The sequence below is a fragment of the Sminthopsis crassicaudata genome, chromosome 2, assembly GCF_048593235.1.
Source record: "Sminthopsis crassicaudata isolate SCR6 chromosome 2, ASM4859323v1, whole genome shotgun sequence".
Lineage (NCBI taxonomy): Eukaryota > Metazoa > Chordata > Mammalia > Dasyuromorphia > Dasyuridae > Sminthopsis > Sminthopsis crassicaudata.
In genome coordinates this window covers 64,448,302-64,464,022 of record NC_133618.1, presented here as the reverse complement: position 1 = coordinate 64,464,022, position 15,721 = coordinate 64,448,302, and positions in this window count along the sequence as shown.

Genomic DNA, 15,721 nt, shown 5'->3' with positions numbered 1-15,721 from the left:
GATGAGACATCATATCAGAATCTTTGGGATGCAGCTAAAGCAGTAATAAGGGGAAATTTTATATCTTTAAAGGCTTATTTGAAGAAAATTGAGAAAGAGAAGATTAACGAATTGGGCTTACAACTTAAAAGGCTAGAAAAAGACCAAATTATAAACCCCCAACCAAAAATTAAACTCGAAATACAAAAATTAAAAGGAGAAATCAATAAAATTGAAAGTAAAAAAACTATTGAATTAATAAATAAAACCAAGAGTTGGTTTTATGAAAAAGCCAATAAAATAGATAAACCTTTGGTAAATTTGATCAAAAAAAAGAAAGAGGAAAATCAAATTGATAGTCTTACAAATGAAAAGGGGGATCTTTCCACCAATGAAGAGGAAATTAGAGAAATAATAAGGAGTTACTTTGCCCAACTTTATGCCAATAAATTTGATAACTTAAGTGAAATGGATGACTTCCTCCAAAAATATAGGCTCCCTAGATTAACAGAGGAGGAGATAAATTGCTTAAATAGTCCCATTTCAGAAAAAGAAATAGAACAAGCTATTAATCAACTCCCCAGGAAAAAATCCCCAGGGCCAGATGGATTCACATGTGAATTCTACCAAACATTTAAAGAACAATTAGCCCCAATGTTATATAAATTATTTGAAAAAATAGGGGATGAAGGAGTCCTACCAAATTCCTTTTATGACACAGACATGGTACTGATACCTAAACCTGGTAGATCGAAAACTGAGAAAGAAAATTATAGACCAATCTCCTTAATGAATATTGATGCTAAAATCTTAAATAAGATATTAGCAAAAAGACTTCAGAAAATCATCTCCAAGATAATACACTATGATCAAGTAGGATTTATTCCAGGAATGCAGGGCTGGTTTAATATTAGGAAAACTATTAATATAATTGACCATATTAATAATCAAATTAATAAGAACCATATGATCATCTCAATAGATGCAGAAAAAGCATTTGACAAAATCCAACATCCATTCCTACTAAAAACTCTTGAGAGTATAGGAATAAATGGATTATTCCTTAGAATAATCAGGAGTATATATTTAAGACCGTCAGTAAGCATAATATGCAATAGAAATAAACTGCAACCTTTCCCAGTAAGATCAGGAGTGAAACAAGGTTGCCCACTATCACCATTACTATTCAATATAGTACTAGAAACGCTAGCCTCGGCAATAAGAGCCGAGAAAGAGATTCAAGGAATTAGAGTAGGAAATGAGGAAATTAAACTATCACTTTTTGCAGATGACATGATGGTATACTTAGAGAACCCCAAAGACTCTGCTAAAAAGCTACTAGAAATAATTCAAAATTTCAGCAAAGTGGCAGGATACAAAATAAATCCACATAAATCCTCGGCATTTTTATATATCACTAACAAAATGCAACAGCAAGAGATAGAAAGAGAAATTCCATTCCAAACAAATGTTGAGAGTATAAAATATTTGGGAATCCATCTACCAAAGAAAAGTCAGGAATTATATGAGAAAAATTATAAAACACTTGCCACAAAAATAAAATCAGATTTAAATAATTGGAAAGACATTCAGTGCTCTTGGATAGGCCGAGCGAATATAATAAAGATGACAATACTTCCCAAACTAATCTATTTATTTAGTGCTATACCAATCAGACTCCCAAGAAACTATTTTAATGACCTAGAAAAAATAACAACAAAATTCATATGGAAGAATAAAAGGTCAAGAATTGCAAGGGAACTAATGAAAAAAAACTCAGAGGAAGGTGGTCTAAGTGTACCTGATCTAAAGCTATATTATATAGCAGCAGTCACCAAAACCATTTGGTATTGGCTAAGAAATAGACCGGTAGATCAGTGGAACAAATTAGATACAAAGGACAAAAAAGGGTACATCTATAGCAATCTAATCTTTGACAATCCCAAAGAATCCAACATTAGGGATAAAAATTCATTATTCGGAAAAAACTGTTGGGAAAACTGGAAATTAGTATGGCAGAAATTAGATATGGATCCACACTTAATACCATATACCAAGATAAGATCAAAATGGGTCCATGATTTAGGCATAAAGAGGGAGATAATAAATAGATTAGAGGAACAGAGGATAATCTACCTCTCAGACTTGTGGAGGAGGAAGGAATTTATGACCAGAGGAGAACTAGAGATCATTATTGATCACAAAATAGAAGATTTTGATTACATCAAACTAAAAAGTTTCTGTACAAATAATACTAATGCAAACAAGATTAGAAGGGAAGTAACAAATTGGGAAAATATTTTTAAAAACAAAGGTTCTGACAAAGGTCTCATTTCCAAAATATATAGAGAACTGACCATAATTTATAAGAAACCGAACCATTCTCCAATTGATAAATGGTCAAAGGATATGAACAGACAATTCTCAGAGGAAGAAATTGAAACTATATCCACTCACATGAAAGAGTGTTCCAAATCACTACTGATCAGAGAAATGCAAATTATGACCACTCTGAGATACCACTACACACCTGTCAGATTGGCTAAGATGACAGGAACAAATAATGACAAATGTTGGAGGGGATGTGTGGAAATTGGGACACTAATACATTGCTGGTGGAGTTGTGAAAGAATCCAGCCATTCTGGAGAGCAATCTGGAATTATGCCGAAAAAGTTATTAAACTGTGCATACCCTTTGACCCAGCAGCGCTACTACTGGGATTATATCCCAAAGAAATACTAAAGAGCGGAAAGAGACATATATGTGCCAAAATGTTTGTGGCAGCTTTTTTTGTTGTAGCTAGAAACTGGAAGATGAATGGATGTCCATCGGTTGGAGAATGGTTGGGTAAATTGTGGTATATGAAGGTTATGGAATATTATTGCTCGGTAAGAAATGACCAGCAGGAGGAATATAGAGAGGCCTGGAGAGACTTAAATCAACTGATGCTGAGTGAAATGAGCAGAACCAGAAGATCTCTGTACACTTCAACAACAATACTGTATGAGGATGTATTCTGATGGAAGTGAAAATCTTCAACATAAAGAAGATCCAACTCACTTCCAGTTGATCAATGATGGACAGAGGTAGCTACACCCAGAGAAGAAACACTGGGAGGGGAATGAAAATTGTTAGCACTAATATCTGTCTGCTCAGGTTGCATGTACCTTCGGACTCTAATGTTTATTGTGCAACAAGAAAATGATATTCACACACATGTATTGTACCTAGACTATATTGTAACACATGTAAAATGTATGGTATTGCCTGTCGTCGGGGGGAGGGAATAGAGGGAGGGGCGTTAATTTGGAAAAATGAATACAAGGGATAATATTATAAAAAAAAATATATATATATATATAATAAAAAAAATTGTTTTTTTTCTACCTCCTTGCAAGATTTTCACCTTTGTGTGGTAATTCTGCAGCTTAGCCACGATATTCCGTGGTATTCTTTTTTTAGGGTCTATTTCAGAAGGAGTTTGATGAATTCTTTCTATGTCTATTTTCCCTTCTGTTTCTATTGTCTCTGGACAGTTCTCTTTGATGATTTCTTGTAAAATAGAATCTAAGCTCTTTTTTTTGGTCATAGTTTTTGGGAAATCCAATGATCCTCAGAGTATCTCTCCTAGATCTATTTTCCAGGTCTATAGATTTTCCCAGTAAGTATTTGATGTTATTCTCCAGCTTTTCTTTTTTTGTTTGTTTGTTTTGTTTGACTGATTCTTGGGTTCTCAATGAATCATTCATTTCTATTTTTTCCATCCTGAATTTTAAGGAGTTATTTTCTTCATTCACAGTTTTTAGTTCTTTTGGTATATGCCCAATTTTATTTTTAAATGAATTATTTTGCTCTATTGAATTTTTTCCATCTGCCTAAATATTTTAGAAAATTATTTTCTTTTTCCAATTAAGAAATCCTATTTTTTGAGACTTTGTTATCTTTTCCAATTCAGAAATCCTACTTTCCTGTGATTTTTTAACCTTTTCTAATTCACAAATTTTGTTTCCCTGAATCTCCTATGAATTCTTTATTTTTTCCAACTCCAATTTCAGAACGTTTTTATTCTCTATCATACCTTCTCTTTCCTTTCCCCATTTTTCTTCAAACTCTCTTAATTTTTAATAGTCTCTTCTAGGAGAGAGTTATGCAATTGGGGGGCAGGTATGGTTCTCTTTTAGGCTGTTATCTGCTGACTCTCTGCTGTTAACTTCTTTGGGGCTGGATAGCCACTCTTTCTCTGTGTAGAAGGAATAAATGGTTCTTTTTTGCTTTTTACTCATACTTAAAAAATCTTTTGGGGTCTGTCCCTGGGGTAGGAAATTATTTATTTATTTTTTTACCAGCTTCCTCCCAGACCAGATGGATGCAGTGAGTTGCTCCTGCACCTGAGCTAAGAGAGAGCTCTGTGAGAGAGTTCCCCACCCCCTCCCTGGAAGTGGCTCATAGGTGATTAGCAGGGCTGTGCTTCGAGGGCGCTGTGTCCTAGCGTCTTTCCTGAGGTCTAAGACTAAACAGAAAAGGTGACACAAAGCCCAGCCAATGTGTCCCGTGGGGCGTGGATGTCAGCAGCTGACATGAAAAGCCCCTATGCTCAAAGTGGAAGTGTCTGCCCAGAAACCGCGGTCCCTATTTCAAAGGTTCTGCTTTTCTGGGACTTCTGGGGCTGAGATCCACAGCCTCCAGCAGAGCAAGCCACTATGTTTTGCCTTGGGCCATGTCCACTTGCTTTTCAATCTCTTAACTACCGCCAGGTGAAAGCCTGGACAGCCTAAGTCGGCCACACCCACAGTGCTGTGATCTGTTGGGTCACTTCCAGATTGGGGTGGTTCTAGTATCTGGCTTTATATTTTAAAGTGGCTTGATTTATCTTCTGAACTTCTGTTTTATAAGCAGAGATGAGCTAACAGCCTGTGCCAGATTCTTCTATCTTAGTGGCTTCTCTGATCCCAGAGCCCTCCCCAGCGTGATCGGCGCAGTGTGCCACCACCCAACTGTCTGTGCTGGCCTCTTTTTTTTTTCCTCCCATGGGAACCGACCTTTTCTGTAGAAACTCCAGTTTCTCTTCAGCTCGTTAGTCTTGCTTCCAGTCCTTGTGGTTTCTATCAGTCCAGCATTATTTTTGAGGCTGATTTAACTAATTGGTAATGAAAGAAGAAGGGAGCTCACAAAATCACGTGTATCTTCTCAGCCATCTTGACTCTGCCCCCCAGCTGGTAAGTTTTTTTATTTCCAATCTTCCCCAGCCTTTGGGATAAGAACTCTATGTTTGACAAAAATTGCTGGGAAAATTGGAAATTAATATGGCAGAAACTAGGCGTTGATCCACCCTTACCACCATACATCAAGGTCAGGTCAATATGACCTAGGAATAAAGAATGTGATTATAAATAAATTAGAGGAACATAGGAAAGTTGACTTCTCATACCTGTGGAAGAGGAATGAATTCATGACCAAAGAAGAACTAGAGATCATTATTGATCACAAAATAGTAAGCTTTAATTATATCAAATTGAAAAGTTTTTGTACAAACAAAATCAATGCAGATAAGATTAGAAGGGAAACAATAGACTGGGAATTGTTTTTTTTTTTACAATCAAAAGTTCAGATAAAGGCCTCTTTTCCAAAATATATAGAGAATTGACTCTAATATATAAGAAATCAAGCCAATCTCCAATTGATAAATGGTCAAAGATTATGAACAGACAGTTCTCGGATAAAGAAATTGAAACTATTTCTAACCATATGCAAAGATGCTCCAAATCATTAATAATCAGAGAAATGCAAATTAAGACAACTCTGAAATACCACTACACACCTGTCATATTGGCTAGAATGACAGGGAAAGATAATGTACAATGTTGGAAGGTAAAACAGGGACACTGATACATTATTGGTGGAATTGTGAATACATCCAGCCATTCTGGAGAGCAATTTGGAACTATGCTCAAAAAGTTATTAAACTATGCATACCCTTTGACCCAGCAGCGTTGCCACTGGATTTGTATCCCTAAGACATCTTAAAGAAGGGAAAGGAATTTGTATGTGCAAGAATGTTCGTGGCAGCCCTCTTTGTGGTGGCCAGAAACTGGAAACTATGTGGATGCCCATCAATTGGAGATTGTCTGAACAAATTATGGTATATGAATATTATAGAATATTATTGGTCTATAAGAAATGACCAACAGGATGATTTCAGAAAGTCCTGGAGAGACTTACATGAACTGTTGATGAGTGAAATGAGCAGGACCTGGAGATCATTGTATACTTCAACAACAATACTGTATGGTGATCAATTCTGATGAACATGGCCCTCTCCAACAATGAAATGAACAAATCGGTTCCAATAGAGCAGTAATGAACTGAACCAGCTACACCCAGTGAAAGAACTCTGGGAGATGACTAAGAACCACTACATAGAATTTCCAATCCCTCTAATTTTGTCCGCCTGTATTTTGGATTTCCTTCACAGGCTAAATGTGCACTATTTCAAAGTCCAATTCTTTTTGTTCAGCAAAACACCTGTTTGATCACCTATACATATATTATATTTAATTTATACTCTAACATATGTAACATGTATTGGTCTTCCTGCAATCTTGGGGGGGGGGGAGAAGGGGAAAAATTGGAATAAAGGGTTTGACAATTGTCAATGTTGTAAAATTACCCTTGCAAATATCTGGTAAAAAAAAAAAAAAAAAAAAAAAAAAAAAAAAAAAAGAATAAATGGAATTCACCTGTTTCATTGAATTTCCATCTTCTTCCTTGGAAGAAAATGCTCAGCTTAGCTGGGTAGTTTATTTTTGTCTGCATTCCAAGTTCTTTTGCCTTTTGAAATGTCAGATTCCAGGCCCTTCAATCCTTTAATGTGGAAACAGCTAGATCCTGAGTGATCCTTATTGTGGTTCCTTGGTATTTGAATTATTTTTTTTTCTGGCTGCATGTAATATTTTTTCCTTAGTCTGATAGTTCTGAAAATTAACCACATATTGCTTGGAGTATTTATTTTGGGATCTCTTTCAGAAGATGTCTGGTGAATTCTTTCAATGCCTATTTTATCTTCTGATTTTATTACATCTGGGCAGTTCTCTTTGATGATTTCATGTAAAATAGTGTCTAAGCTCTTTTTTCATCATAATTTTCAGGAAGTCCAATCAGACTATCTCTCCTAGACCTATTTTCCAGGTCTGTTGTTTTTCCAAGTAGATACTGAACATTTTTTTCTATTTTTTCAGTTTTTTTTTTTTTTTTTGCTTGACTGATTCATGATGTTTCAACAAATCATTAATTTCTATTTGTTCAGTTCTGATTTTTATCAGTTATTTTCTTCATTATATTAGCTTTTTTACTTCTTTTTGTATATGTCCAATTATGTTTTTAAATGAGTTGTTTTGCTCTATGGAATTTTTTTGCATTTCATTTTTTTTTTTTTTTTTTTTTTTTTTTACTGAGTTATTTTCTTTTTTCCAATTCTCAAATTGTACTTTCCTGGAAGTTTTTATCTTTTCAAATTCACAAATTCTGTTTGTCTGGGAGTTCTTTACCCTTTCCAATTCACATTTCAGCAATTTGTTTTCTTGTTCCTTATTTCCTCATTATTCTTCTAGCCCTCTTTTAAGATCCTTTTAAATTTTTTTCTAGGAGAGCCTTGTGTGATGGGGACCAGACTATATCCCCTGGGGTTTTGACTGGAAACTGTCTGCTATTAGTCTCCTCAGGGTTAGAAATCTGCTTTCTTTCTCTATATAAGCTATTTAGAGTTAGAACTCACTTTGCCTTTTTACTCATTAAAACAAAACAAAACAAAACAAACAAACAAACAAACAAAAAAACCTTAGGATCTGCCTTCAGGGTAAGGAGGTTACCAGCTTTCTCTACAGAACAGGGATAGATAGACAGTAGCTGTCCTACAAATGAGTTGCCAAGAGTGGCCCAGCTGTGAAAGTGCCATTTCCCTAAGAAGAGTCCCACCCAATGGAAGTGCTACTGCCCTGGGAAGAGTCCCTTCCCCCCTTCCTCCCCCTGTGCAGAAGTGTGACTGTCCTGTATAGAGCCATGAAGTGTGGATTGCAGCTGTGCTGTGGGCCATGATAAGTCACTCCTGGTGATGGCTGGGTGTCTCCAAGTTCTGTTACTCTGTTACTCTGGGTACACTCTACCTTTGACTTTTATATAACTTCTCTGCTGATCTACTGTTTTGCAATCAAAGCAGAGCAGACAACCTGTGGTAGAGTCCTCCCTGCAAATTCTCCCCCTGCGGAGATTGCTGTCCCCTTGGTGTGATTCTTCTCTGCCTCTGCTGGCCACCTCCCGCCTGATCAAGACAAATCTTTTCTGGTGATCTTCCAGATTATCTTCAGCTGTTAATTTGTTGTATTCCCAATATTCATGGATTCTACCAGTTAAGCACTATTTCAGAGGTTGAATTTGGTAATCAGTACTGAGAGTAGAAGGAGAGCTCTGAATGAAGCAGGCGTCCTCTCCATCATCTTGGCTTAATGGCTTGAATTATTATAAGTTAGAGTCAAGGGGGCGGAGCCAAGATGGCAGAGAAGAAACACACGACTCAGTGAACGTCCTCACTCCCTCGCAACCAATTAGATAAATTAAGTCTCAGAATTAGCTCAGGACTGATAGATACCACAAGGACTGGAAGCACGACTTATCAGCTGAAGAGAATCTGGAGTTTCAACAGGAAAGGTCAGTTCTCAGGGGAGGAATAAGAAAGACCAGCACAGACGGTGGGGTAGGGGCACACTGCGCCCATTGCACTGGGAAGGGCTCTGGAATCAGAGAAGCCACTGAGGTAAAGGAATCTGGCACAGGCTGTTAGCTCTTCTCTGCTAATTATTTAGCAGTTCAGAAGAGAAAGCCAAAATATTTTAAAACTCAGATTAGATTTTCCCCTATCCTGGGGGTGACTCAGCAGACTCGCCGCCAGGGGGTGTGGCCTCAGCTACCACCTGAGAATAGTTAAGAGATTGACAAGTGGGTGGATACGGCCCAAGGCAACACACACTGCCTAGCTTAGCTGGAGGGAGTGGAACTCAGCTCCAGGAAGTCCCAGAGAAGCGGAACCTTTGAACTAGGGACCGCGGTTTCTGGCAGACACTTCCAGCTTGAGCACAGGGGCTTCTCACGTCACCTGCTGCAGACATCCACTCCCCACCCGGACACATAGGCTGGGCTTTGTGCTGTCTTCACTATTCTACGCCCTCGAAGCACAGTAGTGCTAATCACCTCTGGGGCACTTCCAGGGAGGGGGTGGGGAACTCTCTCCCAGAGCTCTATCTTAGCTCAGGCGCAGGGGCCGCTGTATCCATCCGGTCTGGGAGGAAGCTGGTAAAGAAGTAAATAATTTCCTTCCCCAGGGACAGACCCCAAAACATTTTTTTAAATATGAGCAAAAAAGCTAGAAAAACTATAGATTCCTTCTATACAGAGAAAGAGCGGGTATCCAACCCCGAGGAAGTTGACAGCAGAGAATCAGCAGATAACAACCTAAAGGGGAACGATTCCTGCCCCCCATCACATAACTCTCTCCTAGAAGAAGCTCTTAAAAAATTGAGGGAGATCGAAGAAAAATGGGGAAAGGAAAGGGAAGGTATGATAGAGAATAACAACGTCCTGAAATTGGAGTTGGAAAAAATAAAGAATTCACAGGAGATGCCCGGAAACAAAATTAGTGAATTAGAAAAGGTTAAAAAAACACAGGAAAGTAGGATTTCTGAATTGGAAAAGATAAAAAAGTCTCAAGAAAATAGAATTTCTGAATTGGAAAAAGAAAATAATTCTCAAAAAAAAAAATTAGGGAAATGGAAAAAAATTCAATAGAGCAAAATAATTCATTTAAAAATGAAATTGGGCATTTACAAAAAGAACTAAAAACTGTGAAAGAAGAAAATAACTCCTTAAAAGTCAGGATGGAACAAATAGAAATGAATGATTCACAGAGAACCCAAGAATCAGTCAAACAAAACAAAAAAAAATGAGAAGCTGGAGAACAACATCAAATACTTACTGGGAAAATCTATAGACCTGGAAAATAGATCTAGGAGAGATAATCTGCGGATCATTGGACTTCCCAAAAACTATGACCAAAAAAAGAGCCTAGATTCTATTTTACAGGAAATTATCAAAGAGAACTGTCCAGAGATAATAGAAACAGAAGGGAAAGTAGATGTGGAAAGAATTCATCCAACTCCTTCTGAAATAGACCCTAAAAAAAGAACACCACGGAATATTGTGGCTAAGCTGCAGAATTACCACACAAAGGAGAAAATCCTGCAAGCAGCTAGAAAAAAACAATTTAAATACCAAGGTGCCACAATAAGGGTCACCCAAGATCTGGCTGCCTCCACATTAAAAGATAGAAGGGCCTGGAACCTGATATTCCGTAAGGCAAAAGATCAAGGACTGCAACCAAGAATGAACTACCCAGCTAAGTTTAGCATCTTGTTCCATGGAATTAGATGGTCATTCAATGAAACAGAGGAATTCTATATGTTTCTAAGAAAAAAACCAGACTTAAACAAAAAATTTGATCTACATCCACAAGACTGAAGAGAAACAGAAAAAGGTACACAAAACCCTTGAGAACTGTAACTCTGTTGTGGGTATATAAAAAATACTCAAGGATAATTTGATTTTACTGATATAAAAGAAAAAAAGGGGGGTGTAGTAAAGGGAAGGAGGTCGGTTCAGAAAAAGGGTAAGGAGTGATAAAAAGAGGGAAACTACCTCCCAGGAAGAGACATAGAAAATACACCATATCTGAGGGAACTTAGTGAGGGGGAGAATCATTGTGTGAATCTTACTCTCATCAGAACAGGCTCAAAGAGTAAATAATTAACATATTTGTTTTTCAGAGAATTTTCTCTCACCTCATTAAAAGGGGGGAGAGGTAAAGAGAAAAGGAAAAGGAGAATAAGTGAAGGGACTTGGAGGGAGGGGGGAGGGATCCTAAAAAAAAAAAAAAAAAAAGAGGGAGGGTTGCGCGTCACAAGGGGGGTCTGTAAATTAAATATCAGGGAGGGGGATCAGGGGGGTCAAGGGAAAAAAGCATAATCTGGGGATAATACGATGGCAGGAAATACAGAATTAGTAATTTTAACTGTAAATGTAAATGGGATGAACGATCCCATCAAACGGAGACGGATAGCAGATTGGATCAAAAAGCAGAACCCTACAATATGTTGCCTACAGGAAACACACTTAAAGCAGGGAGATACATACAGAGTAAAGGTAAAAGGTTGGAACAGAGCCTATTATGCTTCAGGTAAAGCCAAAAAAGCAGGGGTAGCTATCCTTATCTCAGATCAAGTAAAAGCAGAAGTAGATCTCGTTAAAAAAGATAAGGAAGGAAACTATATCCTGCTGAAAGGTAGCATAAATAATGAAGCCATATCAATACTAAACATATATGCACCAAGTGGTATAGCATCTAACTTTCTAAAGGAAAAGTTAAGAGAACTGCAAGAAGAAATAGACAGTAAAACTATAATAGTGGGAGATCTCAACCTTGCACTCTCAGATTTAGACAAATCAAACCACAAAACAAACAAGAAAGAAATTAAAAAAGTAAATAGAACATTAGAAAAACTAGGTATGATAGACCTTTGGAGAAAACTGAATGGCAATAGGAAGGAATATACTTTCTTCTCAGCAGTTCATGGATCCTATACAAAAATTGACCATATACTAGGACATAAAGATCTCAAAATTAAATGTAGGAAGGCAGAAATAATAAATGCCTTCTTCTCAGATCACAATGCAATAAAAGCTACATTCAGTAAAAAGTTAGGGGTAAATAGACCAAAAAGTAATTGGAAACTGAATAATCTCATCTTAAAGAATGACTGGGTGAAAGAGCAAATTATAGAAACAATTAACAATTTCACCCAAGATAATGACAATGATGAGACATCATACCAAAATCTTTGGGATGCAGCTAAAGCGGTAATAAGGGGAAATTTTATATCTTTAGAGGCTTATTTGAAGAAAATTGAGAAAGAGAAGATTAACGAATTGGGCTTACAACTTAAAAGGCTAGAAAAAGACCAAATTATAAACCCCCAACCAAAAATTAAACTCGAAATACAAAAATTAAAAGGAGAAATCAATAAAATTGAAAGTAAAAAAACTATTGAATTAATAAATAAAACCAAGAGTTGGTTTTATGAAAAAGCCAATAAAATAGACAAACCTTTGGTAAATTTGATCAAAAAAAAGAAAGAGGAAAATCAAATTGATAGTCTTACAAATGAAAAGGGGGATCTTTCCACCAATGAAGAGGAAATTAGAGAAATAATAAGGAGTTACTTTGCCCAACTTTATGCCAATAAATTTGATAACTTAAGTGAAATGGATGACTTCCTCCAAAAATATAGGCTCCCTAGATTAACAGAGGAGGAGATAAATTGTTTAAATAGTCCCATTTCAGAAAAAGAAATAGAACAAGCTATTAATCAACTCCCCAGGAAAAAATCCCCAGGGCCAGATGGATTCACATGTGAATTCTACCAAACATTTAAAGAACAATTAGCCCCAATGTTATATAAATTATTTGAAAAAATAGGGGATGAAGGAGTCCTACCAAATTCCTTTTATGACACAGACATGGCACTGATACCTAAACCTGGTAGATCGAAAACTGAGAAAGAAAATTATAGACCAATCTCCTTAATGAATATTGATGCTAAAATCTTAAATAAGATATTAGCAAAAAGACTTCAGAAAATCATCTCCAAGATAATACACTATGATCAAGTAGGATTTATTCCAGGAATGCAGGGCTGGTTTAATATTAGGAAAACTATTAATATAATTGACCATATTAATAATCAAACTAATAAGAACCATATGATCATCTCAATAGATGCAGAAAAAGCATTTGACAAAATCCAACATCCATTCCTACTAAAAACTCTTGAGAGTATAGGAATAAATGGATTATTCCTTAGAATAATCAGGAGTATATATTTAAGACCGTCAGTAAGCATAATATGCAATAGAAATAAACTGCAACCTTTCCCAGTAAGATCAGGAGTGAAACAAGGTTGCCCACTATCACCATTACTATTCAATATAGTACTAGAAACGCTAGCCTCGGCAATAAGAGCCGAGAAAGAGATTCAAGGAATTAGAGTAGGAAATGAGGAAATTAAACTATCACTTTTTGCAGATGACATGATGGTATACTTAGAGAACCCCAAAGACTCTGCTAAAAAGCTACTAGAAATAATTCAAAATTTCAGCAAAGTGGCAGGATACAAAATAAATCCACATAAATCCTCGGCATTTTTATATATCACTAACAAAATGCAACAGCAAGAGATAGAAAGAGAAATTCCATTCCAAACAAATGTTGAGAGTATAAAATATTTGGGAATCCATCTACCAAAGAAAAGTCAGGAATTATATGAGAAAAATTATAAAACACTTGCCACAAAAATAAAATCAGATTTAAATAATTGGAAAGACATTCAGTGCTCTTGGATAGGCCGAGCGAATATAATAAAGATGACAATACTCCCCAAAATAATCTATTTATTTAGTGCTATACCAATCAGACTCCCAAGAAACTATTTTAATGACCTAGAAAAAATAACAACAAAATTCATATGGAAGAATAAAAGGTCAAGAATTGCAAGGGAACTAATGAAAAAAAACTCAGAGGAAGGTGGTCTAAGTGTACCTGATCTAAAGCTATATTATATAGCAGCAGTCACCAAAACCATTTGGTATTGGCTAAGAAATAGACCGGTAGATCAGTGGAACAGATTAGATACAAAGGACAAAAAAGGGTACATCTATAGCAATCTAATCTTTGACAAACCCAAAGATTCCAACATTAGGGATAAAAATTCATTATTCGGAAAAAACTGTTGGGAAAACTGGAAATTAGTATGGCAGAAATTAGATATGGATCCACACTTAACACCATATACCAAGATAAGATCAAAATGGGTCCATGATTTAGGCATAAAGAGGGAGATAATAAATAGATTAGAGGAACAGAGGATAATCTACCTCTCAGACTTGTGGAGGAGGAAGGAATTTATGACCAGAGGAGAACTAGAGATCATTATTGATCACAAAATAGAAGATTTTGATTACATCAAACTAAAAAGTTTCTGTACAAATAATACTAATGCAAACAAGATTAGAAGGGAAGTAACAAATTGGGAAAATATTTTTAAAAACAAAGGTTCTGACAAAGGTCTCATTTCCAAAATATATAGAGAACTGACCATAATTTATAAGAAACCAAACCATTCTCCAATTGATAAATGGTCAAAGGATATGAACAGACAATTCTCAGAGGAAGAAATTGAAACTATATCCACTCACATGAAAGAGTGTTCCAAATCACTACTGATCAGAGAAATGCAAATTAAGACCACTCTGAGATTCCACTACACACCTGTCAGATTGGCTAAGATGACAGGAACAAATAATGACAAATGTTGGAGGGGATGTGTGGAAATTGGGACACTAATACATTGCTGGTGGAGTTGTGAAAGAATCCAGCCATTCTGGAGAGCAATCTGGAATTATGCCCAAAAAGTTATCAAACAGTGCATACCCTTTGACCCAGCAGCGCTACTACTGGGATTATATCCCAAAGAAATACTAAAGAGCGGAAAGAGACATATATGTGCCAAAATGTTTGTGGCAGCTCTTTTTGTTGTAGCCAGAAACTGGAAGATGTCCATCAGTTGGAGAATGGTTGGGTAAATTGTGTTATATGATAGTTATGGAATATTATTGCTCAGTAAGAAATGACCAGCAGGAGGAATACAGAGAGGGTTGGAGAGACTTAAATCAACTGATGCTGAGTGAAATGAGCAGAACCAGAAGATCACTGTATACTTCAACAACGATACTGTATGAGGATGTATTCTGATGGAAGTGGAAATCTTCAACATAAAGAAGATCCAACTCACTTCCAGTTGATCAATGATGGACAGAGGTAGCTACACCCAGAGAAGAAACACTGGGAGGGGAATGTAAATTGTTAGCACTAATATCTGTCTGCCCAGGTTGCATGTACCTTCGCATTCTAATGTTTATTGTGCAACAAGAAAATGATATTCACACACATGTATTGTACTTAGACTATATTGTAACACATGTAAAATGTATGGTATTGCCTGTCGTCGGGTGGAGGGAATAAGGGAGGGGGGGTAATTTGGAAAAATGAATACAAGGGATAATATTATAAAATATATATATATATATAATAAAAAAAAAAAAAAAAGACTTCAGAAAATCATCTCCAAGATAATACACTATGATCAAGTAGGATTTATTCCAGGAATGCAGGGCTGGTTTAATATTAGGAAAACTATTGATATAATTGACCATATTAATAATCAAATTAATAAGAACCATATGATCATCTCAATAGATGCAGAAAAAGCATTTGACAAAATCCAACATCCATTCCTACTAAAAACTCTTGAGCGTATAGGAATAAATGGATTATTCCTTAGAATAATCAGGAGTATATATTTAAGACTGTCAGTAAGCATAATATGCAATAGAAATAAACTGCAACCTTTCCCAGTAAGATCAGGAGTGAAACAAGGTTGCCCACTATCACCATTACTATTCAATATAGTACTAGAAACGCTAGCCTCAGCAATAAGAGCCGAGAAAGAGATTCAAGGAATTAGAGTAGGAAATGAGGAAATTAAACTATCACTTTTTGCAGATGACATGATGGTATACTTAGAG